This window comes from Paramormyrops kingsleyae, chromosome 25 (assembly GCF_048594095.1).
Source record: "Paramormyrops kingsleyae isolate MSU_618 chromosome 25, PKINGS_0.4, whole genome shotgun sequence".
Taxonomy (NCBI): domain Eukaryota; kingdom Metazoa; phylum Chordata; class Actinopteri; order Osteoglossiformes; family Mormyridae; genus Paramormyrops; species Paramormyrops kingsleyae.
In genome coordinates, this window is record NC_132821.1 from 28,474,401 (window position 1) to 28,501,560 (window position 27,160).

The 27,160-nt window shown below is 43.1% G+C and overlaps 3 long non-coding RNA genes across 5 annotated transcripts; 1 reads left to right on the plus strand and 2 right to left on the minus strand.

The window, feature by feature from the left end:
- Positions 1-211: 211 nt before the first annotated feature.
- LOC111853038 (uncharacterized) lies at positions 212-3,793 on the minus strand. Of its 3 annotated transcripts, XR_002840366.2 has the most exons (4): positions 3,338-3,789; positions 2,935-3,074; positions 1,677-2,345; positions 212-1,586 (listed from the first exon to the last, which is right to left on the minus strand). It is a non-coding gene; the product is annotated as an uncharacterized lncRNA (long non-coding RNA). The 3 variants fall into 3 exon arrangements; XR_002840365.2 differs by having other exon boundaries at positions 212-2,345; positions 3,338-3,793; XR_002840367.2 differs by having other exon boundaries at positions 212-2,345; positions 2,935-3,051.
- A 4,185-nt stretch (positions 3,794-7,978) lies between these two features.
- LOC111853039 (uncharacterized) lies at positions 7,979-11,600 on the minus strand. Its single transcript, XR_002840368.2, has 5 exons — positions 11,288-11,600; positions 10,944-11,067; positions 10,114-10,353; positions 9,860-9,992; positions 7,979-9,775 (listed from the first exon to the last, which is right to left on the minus strand). It is a non-coding gene; the product is annotated as an uncharacterized lncRNA (long non-coding RNA).
- Positions 11,447-17,863, plus strand: LOC111853041 (uncharacterized). The gene is made up of 2 exons (XR_002840370.2): positions 11,447-16,721; positions 16,848-17,863. It is a non-coding gene; the product is annotated as an uncharacterized lncRNA (long non-coding RNA).
- The last annotated feature ends 9,297 nt before the right edge of the window (positions 17,864-27,160 follow it).

Sequence of the window (27,160 nt, forward strand, 5' to 3'; positions counted from 1 at the left end):
CCTGTCTGCTTCTGTAGATAACAGGGCACCTTCATTAAACACCTACCCCACTTAGCCATTATTTACGAAGCTCTTTTCGTATTTGAAATTCAGTTCAAAGTGCTTCACGTAAAGATTAAAGGTAGGGAACAAAGGCAGAGAAGCGCTACAAAATACAGCCGTGGGCAAAAGTTTTGGGAATGACACGAATATTAATTGTCACAAAGTCTGCTGCCTCAGTTTTTATGATGGCAATTTGCATAAACTCCAGAATGTTATGAAGAGTGATCAGATGAATTGCAATTAATTGCAAAGTCCCTCTTTGCTATGAAAATGAACTTAATCCCAAAAAATCAATTTCCACTGCATTTCAGCCCTGCCACAAAAGAACCTGCTGACATCATTTAAGTGATTCTCTCGTTAACACAGGTGAGTGTGTTGATGAGAACAAGGCTGGAGATCACTCTGTCATGCTGACTGAGTTAGAATAGCAGACTGGATGCTTTAAATGGAGGGTAGTGCTTGAAATCATTGTTCTTCCTCTGTTAACCATGGTTACTTGCATGGAAACACATGCAGTCATCATTGCTTTGCACAAATAGGGCTTCACATGCAAGGATATTGCTGCCAGTGAGATTGCACCTAAATCAACAATTTATTGGATTATCAAGAACTTCAAGGAGAGAGGTTCAGTTGTGAAGAAGGCTTCAGGGCGCCCAAGAAAGTCTAGCAAGTGCCAGGACCGTCTCCAAAAGTTGATTCAGCTGCAGGATTGGGGCATCACCAGTGCAGAGATCACTCAGGACTGACAGCAGGCAGGTGTATCTGCACGCACAGTGAGGTGAAGACTTGGAGGATGGACTTGTTTCAAGAAGGGCAGCAAAGAAGCCGCTTCTCTCCAAGAAAACACATCAGGGACAGATTGATATTCTGCAAAAGGTACAGAGATTGGACTGCTGAGGACTGGGGTGACGTCATTTTTTCTGATGAATCTGGAAACAGCACATCAACTGTAGTGGTCTCCGTTGCATCGCTCCATGTCTCATTGTCTTTGGAATTAAGGGGAAGACGGCATTCATCCAGGCCATCAAGGATAAACACAGTCTTCAAGTCCTTCCATGAGATCTTTTCCATTTCTTTTATTTCTGAAAAGTGCTGATGAATGAGCTGAATGAGGCTACACTGCTTCTCCTTCATCCGATTTAGGTCACGGAAAGGAAGAGTAAATACAAAATCCATATCTTGGTTTTCTCTTTCTTCTGCCAAGTCAAGAACAAACTTTTGCACAGACACCGTTTTTCCAATACCTGCGATTCCTCTAGTCAGAACGGTTCTGATACGTTTCCTCTGGCTGGGGAGAGGATTGAAGATGTCACTGCATTTGATGGTGTGTTCTGGGGAAGCATTTTTCCAGAATTCTGTCTCAATCTGCCGGATCTCATGTTCATTATTTACTCCCCCATTCCCAGCTTCTGTGATGTACAGCTCCGTGTAGATATCATTGAGGAAGGTGGTCTTCCCTTGTTTTGGTAATGCCTCAAATATACATTGAAACTTCTCCTTTAGTCTGCTTTTAATTTGTCTTTGGACGTCTCTGTACTTCTTGCCTGAAATGTAAGGGCCAAAGTTATTATATAATTCCTCAAAATGTATTGTTGTATAAACACACTCTTACATATACAAATACATATACACACTCTGGATGTCACATTTAGATTGGAGCTCATCGTCCATCTGCACACTGACACTGTGTAGGTACAAAGAAGACAGCGTGTTAATGGGTTTTTGACTTCCTCAAAGACTGACTCAAGAAGGGTCCTCTTTCATAAACTTAATATGCTAATCAAAGAATAAATATCTGGATTCATATATTTGTCCCCAGTGTGTGCCTATACATAAGTATGGAACAGAAATATTGAACACAAGATGGGCCAGTAGTTCTGACACCCAGCTCCCTTCCTGCCTCGTTACCTTAAAAAAGAGAGAATTTCAAAATAATTTCCTTATCATGCTATATAATACAATGTTCTTTTTGAAGAGCTTAAAAAAATGTTACATTTTTGGAGAAACACAAAAAGGTTAAAAATATGATTACTCCACTGCAGGTCTTTATTAAGTCTCAAAGCAAGGTCATTCAGGTTCATCTTCCCCAGGATTTCAAGCATGACTTTGAGAGCACTGTCTTCACTGTAGAAACTTCTCATTATGGAGGCGATGTCCGGTTCATCTTTAATGTCCTCCAGCTGACCCCAAGGAATGGGCTTTAACTCTTTATATACTAGGGTACTCAGTCTGAATTTAAACTACTTCAGCTGGGCACCACTGAGCTCCTTCAGGTAATCCAGCAAGAGGCCAGCGAGTGAGACCTGAGTTTGAAGAGGACAAGAGGTGAGTTCATGAGACCTCAGAAGCCTGAACACGGTCACTCAGACACACACACGGACCTTTCCGGTAACATAAGTCAATTTTCTTCCTCAGATTCTTATGTGTCTGCTGGAGGTGCGTACTGTATATCATTACTATAAGAATCACTTGTGTGTTTATCAAATATCATTATTCAACCATTATTTAACCAGGTTGGTCCTACTGAGATTTAAAATCTCTTTTTACAAGAGACACATGTCCAGGATAGGCAGCAATAAAAAATACTGCAGTTTAGGAACCAATACAGCAGATTAAAAACAGGGTTAACACCATAAAATAACACATGCTAAAAATAGCATGTTAAGACAATAACGAATATATACCATTCAATTTTGTTACTATACACTTTTTACATTTACATTTGGTGTAGCAGCTAGGAGGCGCACTCCGGAAACCGAGTTTTTCTGCGCTGTTTTCAGTAACTTCTGGGTAAAAATAGTTCACGTGTGGACTTCAGCTTTTCTGCTGTGCAGAGTCTGGTATTTGCATCCCTATCAGCATGTATTACATGCCAGCCCGTTATCGCCATACCTCTTCATGGGAACGGTGCGCCATGGCTTAGACGATCAGGGCTCCGGGATCATATCTGCAAAGAAAGCAGCTTCCGGGTATCGCAGTCCGCCAATAATATACCCGACACGGGGCTCACTATTGTGGAAAAATTAACATCTCTGTAATTAAACCAAATAATTAAAGCGTTATTTACTACGCAAGTACGGAGGGCAATAATCCATAGGAATGACAGACTGCTCTTATAATTAATCAATTAGTACAAACAGGAAATTTGTGAAAACTTTTTCGCAAGTTATCAAATCAAAGCCTAATAATATTAATACATTTCTAAAGCACTTCTCGTTAGTTACATGATCTCAGAGCTGTACACTTACATAGGTTATGTATTAACAGTTAATATTTCTCTGCAATGAATACTTACTGCTTTCAATACTGAAGTTTTAGTCTCTCTTTTCCTTATTCTATACTGCGCAACTCATATTTCCGTATAGCCTTTTATTTTATATTCACATCCACACGACATGAACATAACTTTCCGGAAATCTGCCTCATCTCAGTTTCGATTTCATAAATGAATCCAGCCCGGAAATGTACAGTTTAATGGACTCCAGTAAAAGTAGGATACTATCTTAAGGCAGACGGAACTGCAATGTTAGTTTCACAATTCAGACATCCGGATGCTTTGGATCAGTACCTCACAAACGATAAGTAAAATAGTTTTTAAAATCACATGTTTTCAATGTGGATTAGAAGAAGAAGCTACACCCGCTGAATGAGATAGAATGGCGCTTGTTCGCTAGTTATATTTTTTTCTCCAAATGACGACTGAACATCTGCTTCCGTGTCGCGGAGACGTAACGATCCGACAGTAAAGGGCAAATGCTTTGCTTTTATTAGCTATTGGTTTTCCTGTAGGCATATTTTGTAAAATTAAAACAAAAGCTGGGATGGACTGGCTATCTGGCATACTGGGTATTTACGCCCCCCCCCCCCCACCCCAGGTCAGGAAAATGTGCCCAAAATTCAGGGCCGAATTTTAATCCCAGCCCAGCCGTTGATAAAAGAACAATTCAACAGCTCTTGAATGACTTAACTTTTTCCTTGAAAATAAGTTGCTGATTGGAGATGTTGAAACTGAGCAAACTACAGCTCTGTGTTTTACAACTGATACTACAAATGAATTCTGGAACATTTTTATTTGATTCAAAATCCAGCACCTATTCAGCTATGCTCAAATCAGATTGTAGAACTACTCATGTGCTGTAAGAGACATACATCTACATTAATTTAGCTACTTTAACTTGATGTTAATTTCGTAGATTTTGTATTTAAAATTTGGTAGCTTTTGAGAAAAAAATACTTTGCTCTGAAACAGGCTGTGCAACAAGAAGTGTCTTTCAGAGAACATACTACAACTCCTAACTTCCCACTTTTGCCTGCAGCTTGATTTTGGTGATTTCAGTAAATCAATAGCTTTGGAATAAATCTGTTATGGCGAATTTAGGCAAGCAGGCAATGGGAGCCGTAAATGTGGGCAAACAGGGTTTATTTACCGGACAAAGATTTCACTCACAGGCAACGTTAATGACTAACCGAGGGAAACGAACTCGAACGCGGACTAAAACACACAGGACAAGCCGGAAATAACAAACAGCTGGGAACAATCAGGGTTTCACACGAGGTAACGAGGGGACGTGGCACACGGAAGGACCGTACAAGCAGGTCATGACAAAATCAATATTGCTCTGCCATAGGTTGCAGAACAACAAGTCCCCTGTGTGGCACAGTACAGCCCATAGTTTGGTTAATATAATCACTCCACAATATAGGGACCCTGTAACAGAATGCGACAAGAAAACTTACATTCTATGATCTGAGTGGACAATGCGACCTGTAAACTTGAAGTAATTCTGTCAGGTAGGCAGGAGGTAGACCTTTAAGTGCCTTATATGTAAATAGGAGAACTTTGAAGCCAGCTCTAAACGTAAAGGAACTAAGAACAGGGGGTATGTGTTCAAGCTTCCTCCATCTGGTGACAATTCGAGCTGCTGCATTTTGAATACACAGCAAGGTATTTAATATGCAGTGTGTCCTCCCAGATAACTGAGCATTACAGTAGTCTAACCTACTTTATTCAAAGGCAAGTATCAATTTCTCTGTGTCCTGAATAGTAAGAAATCGTCAGTTTGGTGATGTGATGTAGCTGTAGGGAGCACGTCTTCAATACTGCATCCACATGTGAGTTGAATGAGAGGCTTGTATCTAAGATGACTGTTACGCTCCAGTCTAGGGTTGGAGCCTAACAAAGTGAAAGGGAAGCAGGGATTGGGAAGGACAAGACAACCAGGAGTAGGAGAAGGGAACACGGGACACAAAAGGATTGAGTCTTTTTATGGTTTTATAAATAGTTTTTCACAGACACTGTACAAACACTAGGTGTAACGAACGTCACGAGTGACAAAGGCCAAAGAAACAAACAAAAACACACCTACCGAAAACAACCACAAGCTAAGTTAATCCTAAGTGAGCACAACAAAAAGGTGAAACGAAACAACAATGCCTAGGCGTATCTCCCTAACCAAACAAACAGTAATCCCCACGTTGACGAAGAAACAAAAAGGCAGACACTCCTTACACACACCTAGTGGAACACACAAACACACAGCCGAAGCGACAGTATCCAGAGGGGAGATCAGAGAGGCGAAGTCGGAGTACGAGCGAAAGTTCAAAACCAAGCAGACAGTCAAAACCGGGGCGAAGGTACAATAAGGGACGAGGCGAAAATCGGAAACCAAGGACAAAAGCAGTCAAACACGAGCAAACAAACCAAAGGCAAAGCGAATTAAGAGCGAGCTAGCAGGCGAGAAGCAAACAGCGGCCAAACGAAGTCACGAAGCTGCAGCCTCTTCCGCAGCAACCAGAAAGGTGAATGTTGCTGCCTGCCCCGACAGCTCTTCTCCCTCGTCCTCTGCTATTGACGCTGCTTTCGAACCTTTCGTATTTACTGGTTCTGTTTCGCTTAGTGAGACTGACGCCCGACACCCTGTGACTATCCTGTGGGATACGGGTGCTGTCCAATCGTTTCTGATGGAAGGCATCGTCCCTCTTGATAATGCGTCGTATTGTGGTACCAGTGTCCTGGTACAAGGCATTGATTTGTGCGTGACGGCTGTTCCTTTACACAATGTATTTCTAAATACCCCTGACTTCTCTGGTTTTGTACGTGTTGCGGTCCAGACTCGCCTGCCCATTCCGGGTATCTCATTTATTTTGGGGAATGACATCGCGGTGGAAGGAGTTGTTCCTCTGCCCGAAGTCGTTCCCGAACCAATGCTTGGTACAGATGATGTTGCTGTGGAACATCGCAAGGTGTTTTCGGCCTGTGTGCTCACACGTGCCCAACGACGTAAACTCGCAGACATTGACCTGGCTGATACTTTTATGTCTGACTCCCCTCCGGCTACTACTTCATAGTGCGATTTCGACACCCCCGTTATGTGCGTGTCATGTTATGCGACACCCACATAACATGACACCTAGGTTACGGGCAGAGCTGCTGAGGGAAAAGTTCAGCCCTTTGGAGTGGAGTGCGGAGATTATAAAATTCCTATCTGCAGACTTGCCTCTAAACAACAGAACCTCAGTTTTCTGAGTGTTTAGTGAGAAAAAAATTTCAGCCATCCAGGTCTTGACTTCATTAAAACAACTAGCTAAGGTGACAATAGATGTGGTGTCATTAGGTGTAACCGAAAAGTATATTTGGGTGTCGTCGGCATAGGAGTGATAGTTAACATTATATTCTCTCATTGTGTTTGCTAATGGCAGCATGTACAGTAGAAAGAAAACAATAAAGGACCAAGCATTGATCCCTGTGGTACTCCATATTTGACCGGCGACATTGATGACGGATGTCATGACCTGCGCGTCCAGTCCTCGTGTGTGCTACTCCCTCCTTGTTAACCCCGTGTCAATTCCCATCGTATCAGCTGTCTTGCGTTTATTCTGAGGTCATGTCCTGTATTTAGTTTGCGTTCAGGTCTGTTTCCCCAGGTCTGTCATTGACGTGGATTTGCCGTGTGTTCCCCTGTCATCTTGTCAATCCGAAATAAACCCAGTTTTGGATATCATTCAGGGCTCTCTCGCCTGCTTCCCCACTCGACGCACGCAGACGTAACAACGGAGAACAAGTATCTTGACACTTGAACATTTGAATCATTTTGTGGACAAAATGCAATTTATGAATTAAAGAAAGTCATTTTGTGGACAAAATGTATTCTGTGAATTAAAGAAAGTCATTTTGTGGACCAAATGCATTTTGTGAATGATACGCAGTCATTTCATGGACAAAATTGATTCTGCAGAATCACAAAATGCATTTTGTCTTTTGCTGAGTCATGAAAGGCACCACAAAATGCATTTTGTCTTTTAGGAGGTAGTACCTTGCAATGACCAGAAGGTGAATCGCTGGATTTGATTTTGCAGACGCATGTAATAGGTTTAACTATTTTTCATTAGTTTTGCATTTGGCTACGATCAGTGTTACTACTGGTAGCATGAGGCAATACCTGGACCCTACAGAAATTGCACAGGTCGTCCAACCCCTCCAGGATTGCGCATCAATACGTGTCATTGCCAGAAGGTTTACTGTATCTTCCAGCACAGTCTCAAGGGCATGGAGGAGATTCCAGGAGACAGGTAGTCACAGGCACCGTGGAGCTCGATTGGCTTTTGCCATAGAATACAAGAATTTGCAGGTCTGCCACTGGTGCCCTGTGCTTTTCACAGATGAGAAAAGCTGAACATTGGAATGCTTCCAGTTTGACATCTGTAAGATTTCTTGCTTTCAAGTATGTCTGGATTTTCTTCTCTGGAGAATGGTCATTCATTTCATTCAGACAGTGGAACAGATTGATAATCCTATCTGGAGAAAAGTCCATCCTGATCAAGCCCTTGATGCACTCAACTGTGTCCTCAGCAGTACAGTTTGCATTTTTTGTTGATGTCAGCAGACCTTGCAGCAAAGTCTGATTAGATTCTAATGAGCCCAGAAGGAACTGGAGAAAAAGGTCCAGATGCCCGTTTTTATTCCACAAGGCCTGGTATATGGCACTTTTGTGTAAAACAAGCAATGAGTCTCTCTTTGGTTTGGAGACATGGTATAGATACTTGCAATATTCAAAAATATTTAATTTTTTCTCCTTAATTGCATTCGCATCATCATTTATCATGCAATCTGATCTTTCTGATTCTCCCATGTTTCCTGAGTTGACATCATGCTCATTTGACACTTCACATTGTTCTTGTTTTTCTACCCCATAGTCTGGGTCCAATGCATTTTTGTTCTCGTGTGTGAATTTGTAAACGGCATACAGAGCAGCAAGATACCGCTGAAAGCTCAGGTGTATTTAGCTATATGCTTTTTCTTGATACAACCCATACTCCTCTATAAAGATTTCTGTGAATAGAGGGGAATACACAGATGCTTCATTGGTAGCGATGCCACAAGATCTCAGATCCTCTTCATAAAATATCAGGTTTTCCAGAGCATGAAGAGAGAGCTCACCAAGTTTGCGAATAGTATTTTATCTTCCTTTGACAATGTTTTTGAATTCGTCAAATACTTCCCTTGATATTTCTGGTTTTAAGGCTTATTTGAATGAGCAGTAAGTGAGTGTACATTTGGGTCAGAGTTTGGGGTATTTCTTTGCCGAGTTCGTTACCTATTAGTCGCTCAAGGACAGTTTCTGAAATCCAGCAGAAGATTGTAATACGGCACATGATGAACAAGGTCCTTGATGATTTAATGTGTGCAGCAATTTTGTTGCCCAGGGCCTTGTTGCTGAACCTTTTCATGAAGTATTCTTCCTTCTGTGCATCATTAAATGCGTCAGCTATTGGATGCAGTCAGGAGGGATCTGATTGGCTGCTGCCTGCTGGGAGCTTATCCAGAGGAGAGCGGAGGGAAGGAGAACCAAACGTACACCAAGTGGTACCTGCCCCATACCTTGTGTTTTTAAGAGTTTGGTCAGCTACACTAGAGTGTATATGCGTGCACATGCTAACCATGGTTGCCTCCACTCCATACCTCAACACCTCTCAGGAACAGCATTTCACATCAGTAGCGTCACACTCTTATTATACAGCACAAAACAGCAGAGCTGAATAGCAGCAACAGCATTAGAGCAGCAGCAAAGCAGACTCAGAGCAGCAACAGAACCAGCTTTTTGTAGGTCAAGCCCCTCCTACTTGACAAGGAAGAGGCGGAGCAAAGTCCCAAGCCCCCCCAGGTGGATCCGGTGACCTGGCAAAAGAACAGAGGCACATGTACACACACAAAAATACCAACGTGTGCATTCATGTAACACCTGTGATAAGGTTGATTAACAGCACATCAACTGTAGTGGTATCCGTTGCATCACACCAGGTCTCATTGTCTTTGAAATTAAGGGTAAGATGTCATTCATCCAGGCCATCAAGGATAAACACAATTTTCCCCCATGTGATCTTTTCTGTTTCCTTCATTTCTAGAAAGTGCTGATGAATAAGCTGAATGAGGCTATACTGCTTCTTTTTCAACCGATTTAGGTCACGGAAAGGAAGAATTAAATGCAAAATCAATATCTTGGTTTTCACTGCATTTGGTGGTGTGTTCTGGGGAAGCATTTTTCCAGGATTCAGAATTCTAGAATCTCATGTTCATTATTTACTCCGCCATTCCCAGCTTCTGTGATGTACAGCTCCGTGTAGATATCATTGAGGAAGATGGTCTTCCCTTGTTTTGGCAATGCCTCAAATATACATTGAAACTTCTCCTTGAGTCTCATTTTAATATGTCTTTGGACATCTTTGTACTTCTCATCTGAAATAACAGGAAATGTAAGGATCAAAATGATATTATTCTACAAAATGGATTTAAACGATGCATAAAAATACGTATACATACCCACACTTTTCATGCCACATTAGTTAAAGTAAAGTGTGATAATGAGATTTTATTGGTTTTTATTGACTTGTAGAGTATTGAGCACACCACAGACCAGTAGTTCCTTCATCCAGCTCTCTTCCTGCCTCGTTACCTAAAACAAGGGAGAATTTAAAAATGATTTCCATTCTCTATTATCAGTATCAAACAAGCTGTTCATTGGGCCTTTTTCAAGAACTTTTAAAATGTTAGATTTTAAAAGATAATATCATTACTCCTCTGCAGGTCTTTATTCAGTCTCTGAGCAAGGTCATTCAGGTTCATCTTCCCCAGGATTTCAAGCATGAGTCTTCACAGTAGGAATTTATCATTATGCCGGCGATGTCATTCTATTCAAGTCCTTCAAGTCCTTTTAACTCTTTATGCCCCATGTGACTCGGGTTCCATTTAAACTCCTTCAGCTGGGCATCACTGAGCTCCTTCAGGTAATCCAGCAAGAGGCCAGCGAGTGAGACCTGAGTGTGAAGAGGATAAGAGGCAAGTTCATGAGACCTCAGAAGCCTGAACACGGTCACTCAGACACACACACTGACCTTTCCGGTAACAGAAGTCAATTTTCCTGCTCGGATTCTTATGTGTCTGCTGGAGACGCCTGCTGTGTGTATTTTATTACTATAAGAATCACTTGTGTGTTTATCAAATATCATTATTCAACCATATTTAACCAGGTTGGTCCTACTGAGATTTAAAATCTCTTTTTGCAAGAGACACATGTCCAGGATAAGCAGCAATAAAAAATACTGCAGTTTAAGAACCAATACAGCACATTAAAAACAGGGCTAACACCATAAAATAACTCATGCTAAAAATAGCACGTTAAGACAATAACGAATATATATCATTCTATTTTGTTACTATACACCTTTTACATTTACGTTTGGTGTAGTAGAAAAGCGCACTCCGGAAAGCGGGTTTTTCTGTGCTATTTTTAGTAACTTCTGGGTAAAAATAGTTCATGTGTTGAACTTCAGCTTTTCTGCTGTGCAGAGTCTGGTATTTGCAGCCCTAACAGCATGTATTACATGTTAGCCCGTTATCGCCATACCTCTTCATGGGAACGGTGCGCCATGGTTTAGACAATCAGGGCTCCGGGATTATATCTGCATTCTGCAAAGAAAGCAGCTTCCGGGTATCGCAGTCCGCCAATGAAATACCCGACACGGGGCTCACTATTGTGGAAAAATAACATCTCTTTAATTAAACCAAATAATTAACGTGTTATTTACTACCAAGTACGGAGGACCATTTAAATACGTCAAGTTAGCAAATCAAAGCCTAATAATATTAATACAGTTCTAAAGCACTTCGGGTTAGTTACATGGTCTCAGAGCTGTATACTTACATAGGCTATGTATTAATAGTTAAGTATTCTCTGCAATTAATACTTACTGCTCTCAATACTTAAGTTTTCTTCTCTCTTTTCCTTATTCTATGCTGCGCAACTCGTATTTCCGTATAGCCTTTTATTTTATATTCACATCCACACGACGTACATGAACATAACTTTCCGGAAATCTGCCTCATCTCAGTTTCGATTTCGTAAATGAATCCAGCCCGGAAACGTACAGTTTAATGAACTCCAGTAAAAGTAGGAAACTAACTTAAGCACTTTGGAAGACGGAACTGCAAAGTTAGTTTCACAATTCAGACATTCGGATGCTTTGGATCAGTTCCCCACAAACGATAAGTATAATAATTTTTAAAATCATGTTTTTAATGTGGATTAGAAGAAGAAGCTACACCAGCTGAATGAGATAGAATGGCGCTTGTTCGCTAGTTATATTTTTTTCTCCAAATGCTTACTGAATATCTGCTTCCGTGTCGCGGAGACGTAACGATCCGACAGTAAAGGGCAAATGCTTTGCTTTTATTAGCTATTGATTTTCCTGTAGGCATATTTTGTAAAATTAAAACAAAAGCTGGGATGGACTGGCTATCTGGCATACTATTTACCCCCCCCACCCCAGGTCAACAAAATGTGCCCAAAATTCAGGGCAGAATTTTAATCCCAGCCCAGCCATTAATAAAAGAACAATTCAACAGCTCGATCTTGAATGACTTAACTTTTTCCTTGAAAATAAGTTGCTGATTGGAGTTGAAACTTAGCAAACTACAGCTCTATGTTTTACAACTGATACTACAAATGAATTCTGGAACATTTTTATTTGATTCAAAATCCAGCACCTATTCAGCTATGCTCAAATCAGATTGTAGAACTACTCATGTGCCCTAAGAGACATATCTACATTAATTAATTTAGCTACTTTAACTTGAGCTGAATTACATAGAATTTTTATTTAAAAATTTGGTAGCTTTTGAAAAAAATACTTTGCTCTGAAACAGGCTGTATAACAACAAGTGTCCTTCAGAGGACATACTACAACTCTTAACTTCCCAGTTTTAACTGCAGCTTGATTGTGGTGTTTCTTTTTAATTCAAATTTCAGTAGCTTTGGAATAAATCGAAATTGCTCTTCCACCCATTGCAGAAATTGAGTGGCACACTACAGCCCGTAGTTTGGTAAATGTAACCTACTGGTGAGTTTTGATTGGAAAGAAATTAAAGGAGGAGGTCCTGACACGCGGGCAAGGCATGGACCAGGCAGGAACAGAAGGTGGACAACCCACTGACTGTCATGACGCGTAAGCGCCCGGAGCGCAGACAAATAGGCAGGAAGCCAGGGATCAGAAACACAGGGTTTAATCTTAGCACTAAGCACGCAACAACACTACATCAATGACCGGACTGGGGATACTAACACAGACGTGGACTAAATACACAAGACAAGTCAAAATCAAATAGGAAACAGGTGATAACAATTAGGAAATAACATGAGGTAACGAGGTGGGCGTGGCACACACGAGGATCGTACGGAGCAGGGCGTGATACTGACGGCTCACAGAGATTTATTAAAACTGAACACACTAAGAACACTACAAAATAAATGGACTGCGAGGGGTCAAAACTAAAAAGGGGAAAGACAAAGACTAATTTCAAAAGGTCGGTGCAACAAGGAGCACGCAGGCAAACAACAAAACACAGGGTAACCAGTAAGACATGAAATACAGTACTTCTTATGAGCAACACAAGAAATCCTACACTGACAAACATCAATGACTCCTGTGGCCTGTACTACCACAGTTTAAATGGACTCGTTCACTTACATTTTGCCCAAACTACCTTAAAACCGTAGTCCAATAGCGCACCAAAACAAGGGGGAACTCGGAACAGCTGGGAGAGGAGTGACTGAGACCAGAGCAATAGCGCATCAAAATAAGGGGGAACTAGGAACAGCTGAGAGAGGAGTGACTGAGACCAGAGCAATAGCGCATCAAAACAAGGGGGAACTAGGAACAGCTGGGAGAGGAGTGACTGAGACCAGAGCAACCGGTAAAACTAGACCAACTGGACAACAGGGTGCAGAGCCTCAGGGAAGCCCTATCGGTCAGAATCCCTGGAGGGGCGTGGCTGAGATGGCGATGGGGATTCTCCAGCGCGATCCATGACAGTACCCCCCTCTGACGACCGCCTCCAGGCGGACGAGACAAGAGGTCCGGATGACAATGATGAAGCTCTGAAATCAAAGACAGATCAAGAATAAAACTGACTGGCACCCAGGAGCATTCCTCAGGACCATAACCCTCCCAGTCCACCAGGTACTGGAGGCCCCATCCTCTGCAACGGGCATCCAACAACCGCTGGACAGCGAACACTTCGCCCCCATCCACCAGCCGGGGCAGGGGTGGAGGTAGAGCAGGAGAAGCCAGAGGACTGGTCGTATGGGTTGAAGCAGGGACACATGAAAGGCAGGATGGACTCGGCGCATAGTAGCAGGCAGCTTAAGATGTACCACTGAGGGGTTAATGATTAGTTGAAAGTGACTAATTTCTGTTAATAAATCAGCATGTTTTACAGAGAGCTGCCACCCATTTGAAAAGTTAAACTGGGTGGAATGTGGATTTTTCTAGATGCTGGAGCCAGAGCCGTTTCTTTATAAGGGCCGGGGGGGCTGCCTGTGATGGACGGCTCTGACGGAAACGTGTGGCGGCCATTGGGAAGCGTCACAACCTAACGGCGTGAGTCGCTGTCAGGGTCGGAAAGGCGAGACGTGTGGTGGCCGATAAGGCAGGTCACTTAAATGTGTCCCTGGACGCTGTCACATGCATATGACAAGAGGTCAGGCTTATGGGACAGAATCAGAGGAGCAGCGTCCCTCGTTGTGCAACTGAAATACTCTGTGACCCTCAGAAGGCCCAGCAAAGCTCACAGATACCTGCACTGCTTCCTGTCTGCTTCTGAAGATAACGGGCACCTTCATTACACACCTACCCCACTTATTTACGAAGCTCTTTTCGTATTTGAAATTCAGTTCAAAGTGCTTCACGTAAAGATTAAAGGTAGGGAACAAAGGCAGAGAAGCGCTACAAAATACAGCTGTGGCCGTAGTTTTGAGAATGACACGAATATTAATTGTCACAAAGTCTGCTGCCTCAGTTTTTATAATGGCAATTTGCATAAACTCCAGAATGTTATGAAGAGTGATCAGATGAATTGCAAAATCCCTCTTTGCTATGAAAATTAACTTAATCCCAAAAAACCCATTTCCATTGCATTTCAGCTCTGCCATAAAAGGACCTGCTGACATAATTTCAGTGATTCTCTTGATAACACAGGTGAGAGTGTTGATGAGGACAAGGCTGAAGATCACTCTGTCATGCTGATTGAGTTAGAATAGCAGACTGGATGCTTTAAAAGGACGATGGTGCTTGAAATCATTGTTCTTCTTCTGTTACCCATGATTTCCTGCAAGGAAATGCATGCAGTCATCATTGCCTTGCACAAAAAGGGCTTCACAGGCAAGGATATTGCTGCTAGTAAGATTGTACCTAAATCAACCATTTTTCTGATCATCAAGAACTTCAAGGAGAGAGGTTCAGTTGTTGTGAAGAACGCTTCAGGGTGTTCAAGAAAGTCCAGCAAGTGCAAGGACCGTCTCCTAAAGTTGATTCAGCTGCAGGATTGGGGCACCACCAGTACAGAGCTTGCTCAGGAATGGCAACAAGCAGGAGTGAGTGTATCTACACGCACAGTGAGGTGAAGACTTGGAGAACGACCTTGTTTCAAGAAGTGCAGCAAAGAAGCCACTTCTCTCCAAGAAAAAATATCAAGGACAGATTGATATTCTGCAAAAGGTACAGGGATTGGACTGCTGAGGACTGGGGTAAAGTCATTTTCTCTGATGAATCTGGAAAATAGATTGTCCAGAGAAGAAAGGGTGAGCGCTACTATCAGTCCTGGGTCATGCCAACAGTAAAGCATCCTGAGCCCATTCATGTGTGGGGCTGCTTCTCAGCCAAGGGAGTGGGCTCACTCACAATTCTGCCAAAGAACACAGCCATGAATAAAGAATGGTACCAAAATATCCTTCCAACCATCCAAGAACAGTTTGGTGATGAACGATGCTTTTTCCAGCATGATGGAGCACCGTGCCATAAGGGAAAAGTGATAACTAAATGGCTCGGGGAATAAAACATCGACATTTTGGTCTATGGCCAGGAAACTCCCCAGAACTGAATCCCATTGAGAACTTGTGGTCAATCCTCAAGAGGTGGGTGAACAAACAAAAATTCACAAATTTTGACAAACTCCAAGCACTGATTATGCAAGAATGGGCTGCCATCAGTTAGGATTTGGTCCAGAAGTTGATTGACAGCATGCCAGAGGGAATTGCAGAGATCTTGAAAAAGAAGGGCCAACACTGCAAATATTGATTCTTTGCATAAACTTAATGTAATTGTCAATAAAAGCCTTTGACACTTATGAAATGCTTGTAATTATGCTTCAGTATACTATAGAAACATCTGACAAAAAGACCTATGAACACTGAAGCGGCAAACTTGAAAAAACCAATACTTGTGTCAAGGGCAGCGTGTGGTTCAGTGGGCTAAGCCTCTATTCCTGTAATCAGGTCACTGGTTCAAACCTAGTGACTAGTGGGATCCAATTAGGATGGTTTTAGAATCTCAGTTTACATAATTAAGTGTCTGGGTGTTTCTCAAAATGCATACTTGACCATACTTGTGATGACACATACCTGTTTTATGTCATCTTCCAATGCCGAAGACCAGTTTCAACGCTACTGGTACACTCCATTTGAACTGGGAAGTCAGAATTTCCTATTCTGAAATTACAACTGGAATGCCCTCTGAAGTACTGACTTAGAAAGTCAAAGAAATCTATATAACCTCAATCTCAGAATTCAAGATGTCTATGCCCTTCATCAACAGAAGTGAAAGCTGTAGTTATATACTGTTGATTAGCACTTATGTCTTATTTATGTCTCAATAAATCAGTTGAACATGCAATACTGTCCGACCGCTATCTGTGGACATGTTGCTAAGCTGTTTGTTTACGCGTAATGCGTTGCTATGATCCGGTGTCACTAACAATGGCTACCAATGAACCTGGCTAGAACTGGTATTGCTAAATGCCTTTACAACTTGTTTTACTGGTACGAGGTTAACTCTGGTGTGTCATTCCCAGGGCCGAATTTCAACCTCACTCACACCTGCCTGCTGCCATTCCTGAGCAAGCTCTGCATTGGTGATGCCCCAATCCCGCAGCTGAATCATTCTTGGGCGCCCTGAAGCCTTCTTCACAAGAACTGAACCTCTCTCCTTGAAGTTCTTGATAATCCAATAAATGGTTGATTTAGGTGCAATCTTACTAGCAGCAATATCCTTATGCTGCCCTCATGAAAGCGCGTCTTCGTAACACTAGACAGTTAGTTAACATTAAAGAAATTCATCAGTGATGACAAGGCGTAAGTTTTCTTGTTCTTTTATTGATAGAACCTTTGTACTTTGTAAGCTCATTTATGTTTGTTTATGTGTGTACATACATGGAAGTTGTGGGAATGTATTTTAATTTATTCTTTCCTTTCATTTAGCTCCAGGTGAATTCATGAGAAATAAAGTTCCCCATTTGTTCATGAATCATCAGTCCTTGGGCTTTGCCGATAACTCAACCGGGTAGCTACAAAGGCACGGTGCATTATTATCTTGGAACAGGAACCAGCTTGTAAACAGCTGCTGCACTGACGGCACCATACACTTTTGCAGTACTGTGATGTACTTGGTCCCACTGACCATTCCATCAATGATGTGCAGACGTCCGACGCCACTGGCAGCTATGCAGCCCCAAACCATGACCTTCAAAGGATGCTTCACAGTGACGTTGAGGCACTCAGGCTTGAACTCCTCTCCAGGAAACCTCCTCACATAGGTGTCTGCCTGGCTACCAAACAGGCAGAAAGTGCTTTCATCACCGAAAAGCACCTTTTCCCACGTTTCATATGTCCAGCGTGACTTCTTCCATGTCCAGTCAATCCGGTTGCACCTTTGGACATCAGTCATCAGTGGCTTGTTGCGTGCCTTGCAACCCTGCAGACCAAACTGCGGGCACCGGCGACAAAACTGTTGATGAGGTGACACTGACATGACAGCTGTCTGACCACTCACACAGTGGCTGAGGTGAGGTCAACTTGCGATTGCTCAAGGGAATGCATCAAAGTGCATGATCCTAGCATGATTTTGATGCATGTGGATGACCAGACCGAGGCGTGTCTGCCACCAAACTCGCTTTTTTCTTTTGTACAACTGCTCTGTGACTGCAGCCGACTTTGTTAGTAATGAGGCTGCCACACATAATATCTGCTCTATGTAAATACACTCCCATAGCCACTAGGGGAGCTCTCACCTTCTTTCACAATTGTGTTGTGCAGTCTAACAAATGGCCCTTGAGCCATGAACAGTAGTGAATGTAGTGAATTGCTATGTTCTTAAATTACTTTTTGTAGTTTTGTGAACAACACCATTTATTAAACAAACGAATCTGCATTGGCAGAATGAAGAATTACAAATGAAAATAAACTATTATTTAAGAAATATTCCTTGGAACGACAAATTTTCATGGATTTTCATGCTGCCAGATTACTAACAAAGCTGTGCAATACCATTTAACATTTGTTATGTGTTTGAATTGGCTCTTGGTCATGCTGGAACAGACACGGTGTTGCCACCTCTGGCATCCATCACAGAGTATCTACAGTGGGATTAACAACATACAGTATAGGACAAGTAGCCATATTTTCCCATCTATCAAATGACTACAGTAATTTTCCTCACCCAGTCACATCTTTATTTTGAAATTGTCCACACCATTGGCAGGCCTCCTCAAGAGATACTGTAAGGAAATAAGCATGAACTTACTGGTGAGCAGGCATTCATCATTATACTTATCACCCAGTTTGCCAAGCATGTTCACACTCCCTTCTGACTGACTTTGCCTGAGTCACTTGCCCTTTATTGTGCTGTTGTGGGTTTTTTTCACTGTAACACAATTCAGTCTTGAAATGACTTTTACACATACCGTGTGATGTTATCTGTCATTGCAGCCACACATCCATTCCTCTCACATTGTTTTTTGCATTATCTCAAATTAGTTCTACCCCTGACTTTTCAGGCTCAGAGTCTGTTAGAACATAGCTAAAAGGCTCTTCTGTCAAAAGGGGCTGACAGACATTCGCTATAGTCATGTTAATATAATATAATATAATAAAAACAAATAGTAATAATACATTTTATTTTCAGCGCCTTTCAAAACACCCAAGGTCACTTAACACAACAAATCACAAATACATAAATAAAAGACATAATAAAATTTAAATACACAAAATTACCCAAAAAATGCACAAAAATATAAAATAAAGATTAAACTGCATATGCCAGCTTAAACAAGTGAGTTTTTAAACGTGCTTTAAACATGCTAATGGAATCAATCTTGCGAATGTCCGATGGAAGCGAGTTCCACAGATAGGCTGCAGAATAACTAAAAGCTCTACCACCCATTGTAGTCAGACGAGAATGTGGAACTGTAAGATGGAGAGATGAGGAAATATAAAATTCTTTAAAACCTGTCAAGTCTAAAACTGTAAGAGTAGGTGTACTTGTTTACAAAACAAAAAACAAAAGTTCTCTTACATAACTTTTGTAGTGTTTGAAGGATTTTATACCCCATTTTAAGCACAACTGTACAATTGATTAACCCTGCCCATAACAGCTTTTTACCCCTAACTGTGCAGTATCTATATAAACTGGACACATCTGGTTTGACCGCCCCAAAGAGCTTTGGTAAGTTAAAGTTTACCTTGCCTTATGTTTCTGTTACAGTTTTTCTGAATTGCTAAAACACTAAACTTCATTCTTGGAACAAAACTTTGAACCAATTGCCAAAACTCATTTATTGAATCAATCACTCTTTTGGTGAAACTTTAAACACAATTTGCAGATTTGAGCAAAATTCTAAACACATTCCCATTCATCAAAACACATTTTGCACTGTGGTGAACTTTGATGCAAAATAGAAAACACAGGCTGCAGAAGTTCAGCACAGCCACCATTAGGGATGTGCAAAGCAGCCGGTATTTGTATCTGTATTTGTATTTGTTGAGGGGGGAAAAGTATTTGTATTTGTATTCAAGTAAAATTCAAAATAGGCGTAAAAATCCAGTTTTTTTGCGTTACACTTCTAATTTACGTTATAGTGTAAGTATTTTTTAATTATATCCATTATAATGATTATGAATATGCAGTAGACAGAGTAACTTAAACGTACCATATAACTCCTACAAGTGCATACAATTCGACACATCTACACAAGCATTGTTTTAACCTTTTTAACCAAACGTTAACGTTACTCTGTCAACAGCCTATTGTCTAAATTACCGAGCTAACAGAGCTACGTAAACAGAGCGAACATGAGAGCACCTGATTGCAGACGTCAATAATGCAGCGTAATGGAATAATCTCCCGACCAAACTCCGCTTCCCGAAAGTTATAAACTGCCTCCGGAACCCAGTTAAGGTACAAAAATCTATTCAACAAAAATAGTGATGCAGCTAAGTCTTTTTTCGCTCAGCCGAGCCTTCTCTGTTGCTGTGTGGAGCAGCCTGTGTCAGTCACCTCTTTTACTGCCCCCCCCCCCCCCCCCCCCCCACACTCACTCACTCACTCACTCACTCATCCGGGCATGCACTGCGGTCTCGCAGCTTTTTGATATAAAGTTTTCCTTGTTCCCGAATACAAATATTTTTTAAAGTATTTGTTCAAAATAAGTATTCGTAAAAAACACATTATTTGTGCCTTTCCAAATACTGTATTCGGGTTCGGCTCCACCCCTAGCCACCATACAGTAGTCATCATTTAAACACAATGACTCAAAACTGTTCACACATGTTTCTAAACATGAGAAGAAGCCAAAGAGTGACTTGAACATACAATATGTGCTAGATGAGAGTGCAAGTGCCACTGGTGAGTTGAATTTCGACGTCAACGTACAGATGGGTCACACAGAGGATTCTTCCCGCATCACCCAGCAAGGTGTCCCTATTGCTCACTACCGACAGTAACCGTACTTATGACCAGAGACCCACACAACAATTACGTTTCAAACTACATTTTCAGACAACTTCACATTATATGTGATCGTAGAGCTAAATTATTCCTTATTAGTTATGAAAGATTATTAAATTTCTTACTTACACGGTGACTATACCCTTATTAGAATGCATTTTCCACCATCGCTGATGTATTTACCCGGGACTAAGCTTCTAACTACAGCTCAATAACTGTAGTTCGAATTACGCAACTTTACAACAGTGTTGCTCCACTATGGTCTTGGGAAATGCATCCTAGAACGGAAAGGTTAAAGAGGAGCTTTTTCCCCCAGGTCATAATGCTCCTAAATCAGGACAATACTCAATGCCACTAGGTGCTGCTTCACAGTGTCCAAATCATTGGCACATACCTCAGGCCTCTTGCACATTGCACAGCAAAATACCTCTTACCTATCACTTATTTTTTATCTTATTATTTTTCTTATTTTTTTTTTTGTATTTTGTTACTCTCTTATCATGCACAGCTGCTCAGAGTGACCAGGGTTACATTCCACTACATGTTGTGTGTGTACAGGTGGCTGCCCTTCTCAGACAACTTACTCTGCAAATAGCAAGTTGAGGGAGGCGTAAAAACAATTTTCCCAGGGGGATCAATAAAGTATCAATTATTATTATTAATTATTATTATTATTACAACTGTGTACATGACGAATAACCCTTTTGAATCTTGAATCTTCAATCTTAAATTTTTGTAAAGTACAAATTCTGACCTTCCTGGCAGTATATCACATGTCCTGGGGCAGCATTTCTACATGCCACTTCCGTGGACTTTTAATTTCAGATGATATAGTGCACTTTTGATATGGTTACAGTTTATAGTGTATAATGGATATTTTTAAATCCGGCCCCAGACACATTGATGCGTTTTCATTAAGTACAAATTCCAGCCTTTATAGCAATATATGACTTACTCTGGGGCCTCATTTCTACATGCCACTTCTGTGGACTTTTAGATTATGCAGGGCAGCTTCCCTATTGTTACAGTGTATAGGACAAGATGGATAATTACAAATCCTGCCCCAAACACTTTTAAATGTTTTCGTAAAATACAAATTTAGCCTTTTCTACTACTATATGCCAGGCCTGGGGGACTTATTTCTACATGCTACTTCCATGTTTAAATGTAACAGATCTGCTTTGCAATTTTCTTTTTCTTCCTTGTATTAATTCTGATATAATGACTTGTACAGTGCCAACCAATGTGAAGTTTGTATAATAGTGTAGATATTTCACATGAGTGTTTGCAAGGTGTACAGTAGCCTTACTTATATGAGAAAATGAAACCAGACAACACGAAGATATAGTTCGATAGTGTTTCGATATGAGATCTACAGAAATACTTAAGAACACACTTTTTTGGTGAAAGAAACATTTTTATTTATTGATTTATTACGGTCCCGTTTCCCTCGCCCGGACTAGGGTCACCGGGGCCCCACCCTGGAGCCAGGTCTGGGGGAGGGGCCCGTTGGCGAGCGCCTGGTGGCCGGGCCTTGACCCGTGGGGCCCGGCCGGGCACAGCCCGAAAGAGGCACGCGGGACTGTCCCCAGGTGGGCCCACCACCCGCAGGGGGAATGTCAGGGATTCGGTGCTTTGTGGATCGGGTGGCGGCCAAGGGAGGCCCTGGCGGTCCGATCCCCGGCTGACAAAACTGGCTTTCGGGACATGGAATGTCACCTCTCTGGTGGGGAAGGAGCCTGAGCTTGTGCGGGAGGTTGAGAGGTATCGACTAGATATAGTCGGGCTCACCTCAACACATGGCTTGGGTTCTGGAACCAATCTCCTGGAGAGGGGCTAGACGCTCTTTTATTCTGGAGTTGCGGCGGGTGAGCGATGCCGGGCTGGGGTGGGGCTATTGGTGGCCCCACAGCTCGGTGCATTAACAATGGAGTTTACCCCGGTGAACGAGAGGGCTGTCTCCCTACGCCTTCGGGTCGGGGATAGGTCTCTGACTGTCATCTGCACTTATGCACCGAATGTCAGTTCAGAGTACCCGGCCTTCTTGGATTCCCTTAGCGGTATGCTATTTGGTATGCCGCGGGGGGATTCCATCATTTTGCTGGGGGACTTCAACGCTCACGTCGGCAATGACAGTGTGACCTGGTAGGTGCTGATTGGGAGGAACGGCCTCCCTGATCTGAATCCGAGTGGTGTTCTGTTATTGGACTTCTGTGCAATGAATGGTTTGTCCATAACGAACACCATGTTCAAGCATAAGGGTGTCCATAAGTGGACATGGTACGAACATGCCCGGGGCATAATCGTCTTGGACACTCGGGTAAAGAGAGGGGTAGAGCTGTCAACTGATCACCACCTGGTGATGAGTTAGCTCAGGTGGCGGGGGGAGGAAGCCGGTCAGACCTGGTAGGCCCAAGCGCATAGTGAGGGTCTGCTGGGAACGTCTGGCAGAGGCTCCTGTTCGCTGGAGCTTTAACTCGTGCCTCCGGCAGAATTCCAACTGCATGCCGGGGGAGGTAGGGGACATTGAGTCCGAATGGACACTGTTCCGGACCTCCATTGTGGAAGCGGCCGTACGGAGCTGTGGCTGCAGGGTGGTCGGTGCCTGTCGTGGCGGTAACCCCCGTACCCGATGGTGGACACCAGAGGTGAGGGGGACCGTGAAGCTGAAGAAGGAGGCTTACCAGAAATTATTAGCCCGGGGGTCTCCGGAGGCAGCTGACGGGTACCGGCGGGCCAGGCGGAACGCGGCTCGGGCGGTCGCAGAAGCAAAAACCCGGGCGTGGGAGGAGTTCGGTGAGGCCATGGAAAGTGACTTTCGGTAGGCCTCAAAAAGGTTCTGGCAAACCATCCGGAGTATCAGGAGGGGGAAGCAGCTCCTGGTTCCTACTATTTATAGTGGGGGGGGGGGGGCTGTTAACCTCACCTGGGGACATCACCCGGAGGTGGAAGGAATTCTTTGAGGACCTCCTCAACCCTACCTCAGATACATCTACGCACACTGCCTTTGAGACATCTGAGGGCACAGAGCCCGAGGGTGCTGGGGGGGGCTTGCCCATCACTGGGGCTGAGGTGGCCAGGGTGGTTAAAGAGCTCCGTGGTGGCCGGGCCCCGGGGGTGGACGAGATCCGCCCGGAGTACCTGAAGGCTCTGGATGTTGTGGGGCTGTCGTGGCTGACATGCCTTCTCAACAGTGCGTGGAGGTCAGGGACAGTGCCGCTGGATTGGCAGACCGGGGTGGTGGTCCCCTTACTTAAGAAAGGGGACCGGAGGGTGTGTTCCAACTACAGGGGGATCACACTTCTCAGCCTCCCTGGGAAAGTCTATTCCGGGGTACTGGAGAGGAGGGTGATATCGATAGTCGAATCTCGGATTCAGGAGGAACAATGCGGTTTTCGTCCTGGCCGTGGAACACTGGACCAGCTTTATACCCTTGCAAGGGTACTGGAGGGGGCCTGGGAGTTTGCCTATCCAGTCTACATGTGTTTTGTGGATTTGGAAAAGGTGCTCTGGGGGTATGGGGTCCAGGGTCCGCTGTTCTGGGCGATTCGGTCCCTGTATGAACGAAGCAGAAGCTTGGTCCGCATTGCCGGTAATAAGTCGGACGTGTTCCCAGTGCGGGTTGGGCTCCGCCAGGGCTGCCCTTTGTCATCGGTCCTGTTTATAATAATTATGGACAGGATTTCTAGGCACAGCCAGGGTGTTGAGGGTGTCCAGTTTGGTGGCCTCAGGATTGCCTCGCTGCTTTTTGCAGACGATGTCGTCCTGTTGGCTTCATCTGCTGGGGATCTCCAGCATGCACTGGGGCGGTTTGCAGCCGAGTGCGAAGCGGCAGGGATGAGGATTAGCACCTCCAAGTCCGAGACCATGGTTCTCAGCCGGAAACGGGTGGTTTGCCTTCTTCGGGTCGGGGAAGACGTACTGCCTCAAGTGGAGGAATTTAAGTATCTCGGGGTCTTGTTCACGAGTGAGGGTAGGCGAGATCGGGAGCTGGATAGACGAATCGGAGCGGCATCTACAGTTTTGCAGGCGCTTAACCGGTCCGTCGTGGCTAAGAAAGAACTGAGCCGAAAAGCAAAGCTCTCAATCTATTAGTCCATCTTCGTCCCTACCCTCACCTATGGTCATGAGCTATGGGTAATGACTGAAAGAATGAGATCGCGAATACAGGCGGCCGAAATGAGGTTTCTCCGCAGGGTGTCTGGGCTCTCCCTTAGGGATAGGGTGAGAAGTTCGGATATACGGGAGGGCCTCAGAGTAGAACCGCTGCTTCTTCACGTTGAAAGGAGCCAGTTGAGGTGGTTTGGACATCTGGTGTGGATGCCTCCTGGGCGGCTACCCGGAGAGGTTTTCCGTGCATGTCCTACAGGGAGGAGGCCCCGTGGCAGGCCCAGGACTCGCTGGAGGGATTATATCTCTCGGCTAGCCTGGGAACGCCTCGGTGTCCTCCCCGAGGAGCTGGTAGAGGTAGCTGGGGAGAGAGAGGTCTGGGTGTCTACCCCTGTGACCCGAACCCCGGACAAGCGGCAGATAATGGATGGATGGATTTATTATGATTTATTTTATTCATCAAGAAGAGGCACCCACAAACTGTGACGTTCATGGTAGCTGGACGTCCAAATGCAAATTATACGCCACTAGAGAACACTCAACAAATGATATATAGAACATTTTCAATTAAAAAAAAAAAAAAACAACAATAAAATAATTGTTAAACATTAACAACAATAAGGATTTCGGACAATCGTATTGTACTCTGTAACATGGATGACAAAATTGCACTGCAGACCGCGCAGTTGCTGCGCCTTGCTGAGCTCCTCAAAAACTCCTTTGTTTACGTCCAGCATATATTCCACCCCTGCAGCCGACGGCAGATCGCGCTCCACGTCACGTCAGCTGCAGACACACCTCGAACGCACCCTGTGATTAGGTAACGTCATATGGGTTTCTTTCTATGCCACGTGATCTGTCTACGCGGCGTGCGTCATTTGCGACACGTCTGTTTATAAACACGGAGTCCATTGTTTGTAAACAGTCCGCATTTTACCCTCACCCCTAAATCTGCCTCACTAAACACAATCCAAAATAAATCCATGCACTTACAGAGAAATGGTGTCCGAAGTACAGCGAGAAAAGAAATAGTTGCATGGAACAATCCGGTATGCTTGTCACTACCGAAAATGTTACATCTACCGAAAATGTAACTTTCGCTACTACGCATGTGGACATTCATCACGCATGCGTCCACGAAACCACATTTTCTGGCACTTCTTTATTACGCATGCGTAATGTACACTTCCACATGCCCAATACTGCGCATGTATTCACATTTTGCAGCAGACCGTGATTGCGTGATTCAGGGCGTGGACATCGTGTATCATCATTCATTGTTAACGTATTGTGAGATGGGTCATTGATGTTTATATTTGTAGTTCAGCCGTCACTTTATTGTGGTATTTAAACCATATTGCTTTGCCGATTGTAATATTTGCATCTGTGTGCTGAAACACATTGGGCATTGGGCTTTTAGTGCCTGACAGTAATCTTGCATAAGGTTTTTCCTAATGGTATTGCTGAATAGATGCCTTTTCTTTAGAAAACGTAATAAAATTCGGGTGTATAGCAATCTTGTGTACCCATATTGCTTATCAAGGGGCTGTGATATATGTACAGCATTTTCTAAAAAAAATAATCAAAAAAAATCACACCAAAATAATAGTTACGAACTTTTATTTGCACAGCATAAACAATGTTTATGTTGTGCGGTTTGGCCGAAGATAAAACAATCGGTCGTCTGTCAGAAACAAATACAATTTGCTTCATTTAGCACCACAAAACACGAGTGTGTGGTAATTACACTGATACAATTAAGAAAGGAAATGACTAAGGAGAAAAAAAACAGGCTTAGTTTAAGTAACTTCACAGCACATCGAACTGGGAGTAGTACATAATGGTAACATTAAAGTAATGTCACATTTGACTGTAAAATTTATGGCCACACCCTGTATTTTACGTCACTCCTTCTGAAGCATATTGGGCATTAAAGGCCTATGCGAAATAATATCTTTTAAAGTCGAAGGACTCCATCATTATCCGGTTAAATCTTCTCTTTCCTCTTTCCAACATATTAAAAGAACAATACAATCCTTGCCTGTGAAGCTGTTTTTATGCAAAGCAATTACGAATGCACAATGTGCATATAGGTGCCGTGAGATTAGTACTGTGCGGTATAAACGGTATACGATAGAAGTCTGGCCAACGGGAGAAATTTTGATTATACCGCCGTACCGCAGAAATTTCCGCTATTCGTCTGCAAAAATGACGTAATCAAGTCGCGTCAAATAAATAATTTATTATTAACATGATTTATATGAAAATTATTTATATTTTTATTGCTGCACCTGGCAGCAGAGTCCTGCACGGTTCTGATTTTGACAAACCGCACCCGTCATACTTAAACCCGTATCCGAACCGTTATCCGACAGAAATAAAAGTCCGCACCCGATCCGACCCGCTATAAATAAGTATACCTACACCCGACCCGCACCCGAATGAAAATCAGTCAGATAGCCAAAATTAAAGACAATAGTTTATTGCCACAACAAACGACCAGTGACATATGTGCAACATCAGTTGAAAAGGCATAAATAATCAAATGATGTTTGATATTGCCATGCCCACTCATCGCCTTACCGGTGGCCAGTACTACGAAGCGGGGTTACTGGCTTATCGGGGTAACTTGTCAGATTTAAGGTACCACAGTTTAAATGGACTTCATATTCGCTCACTT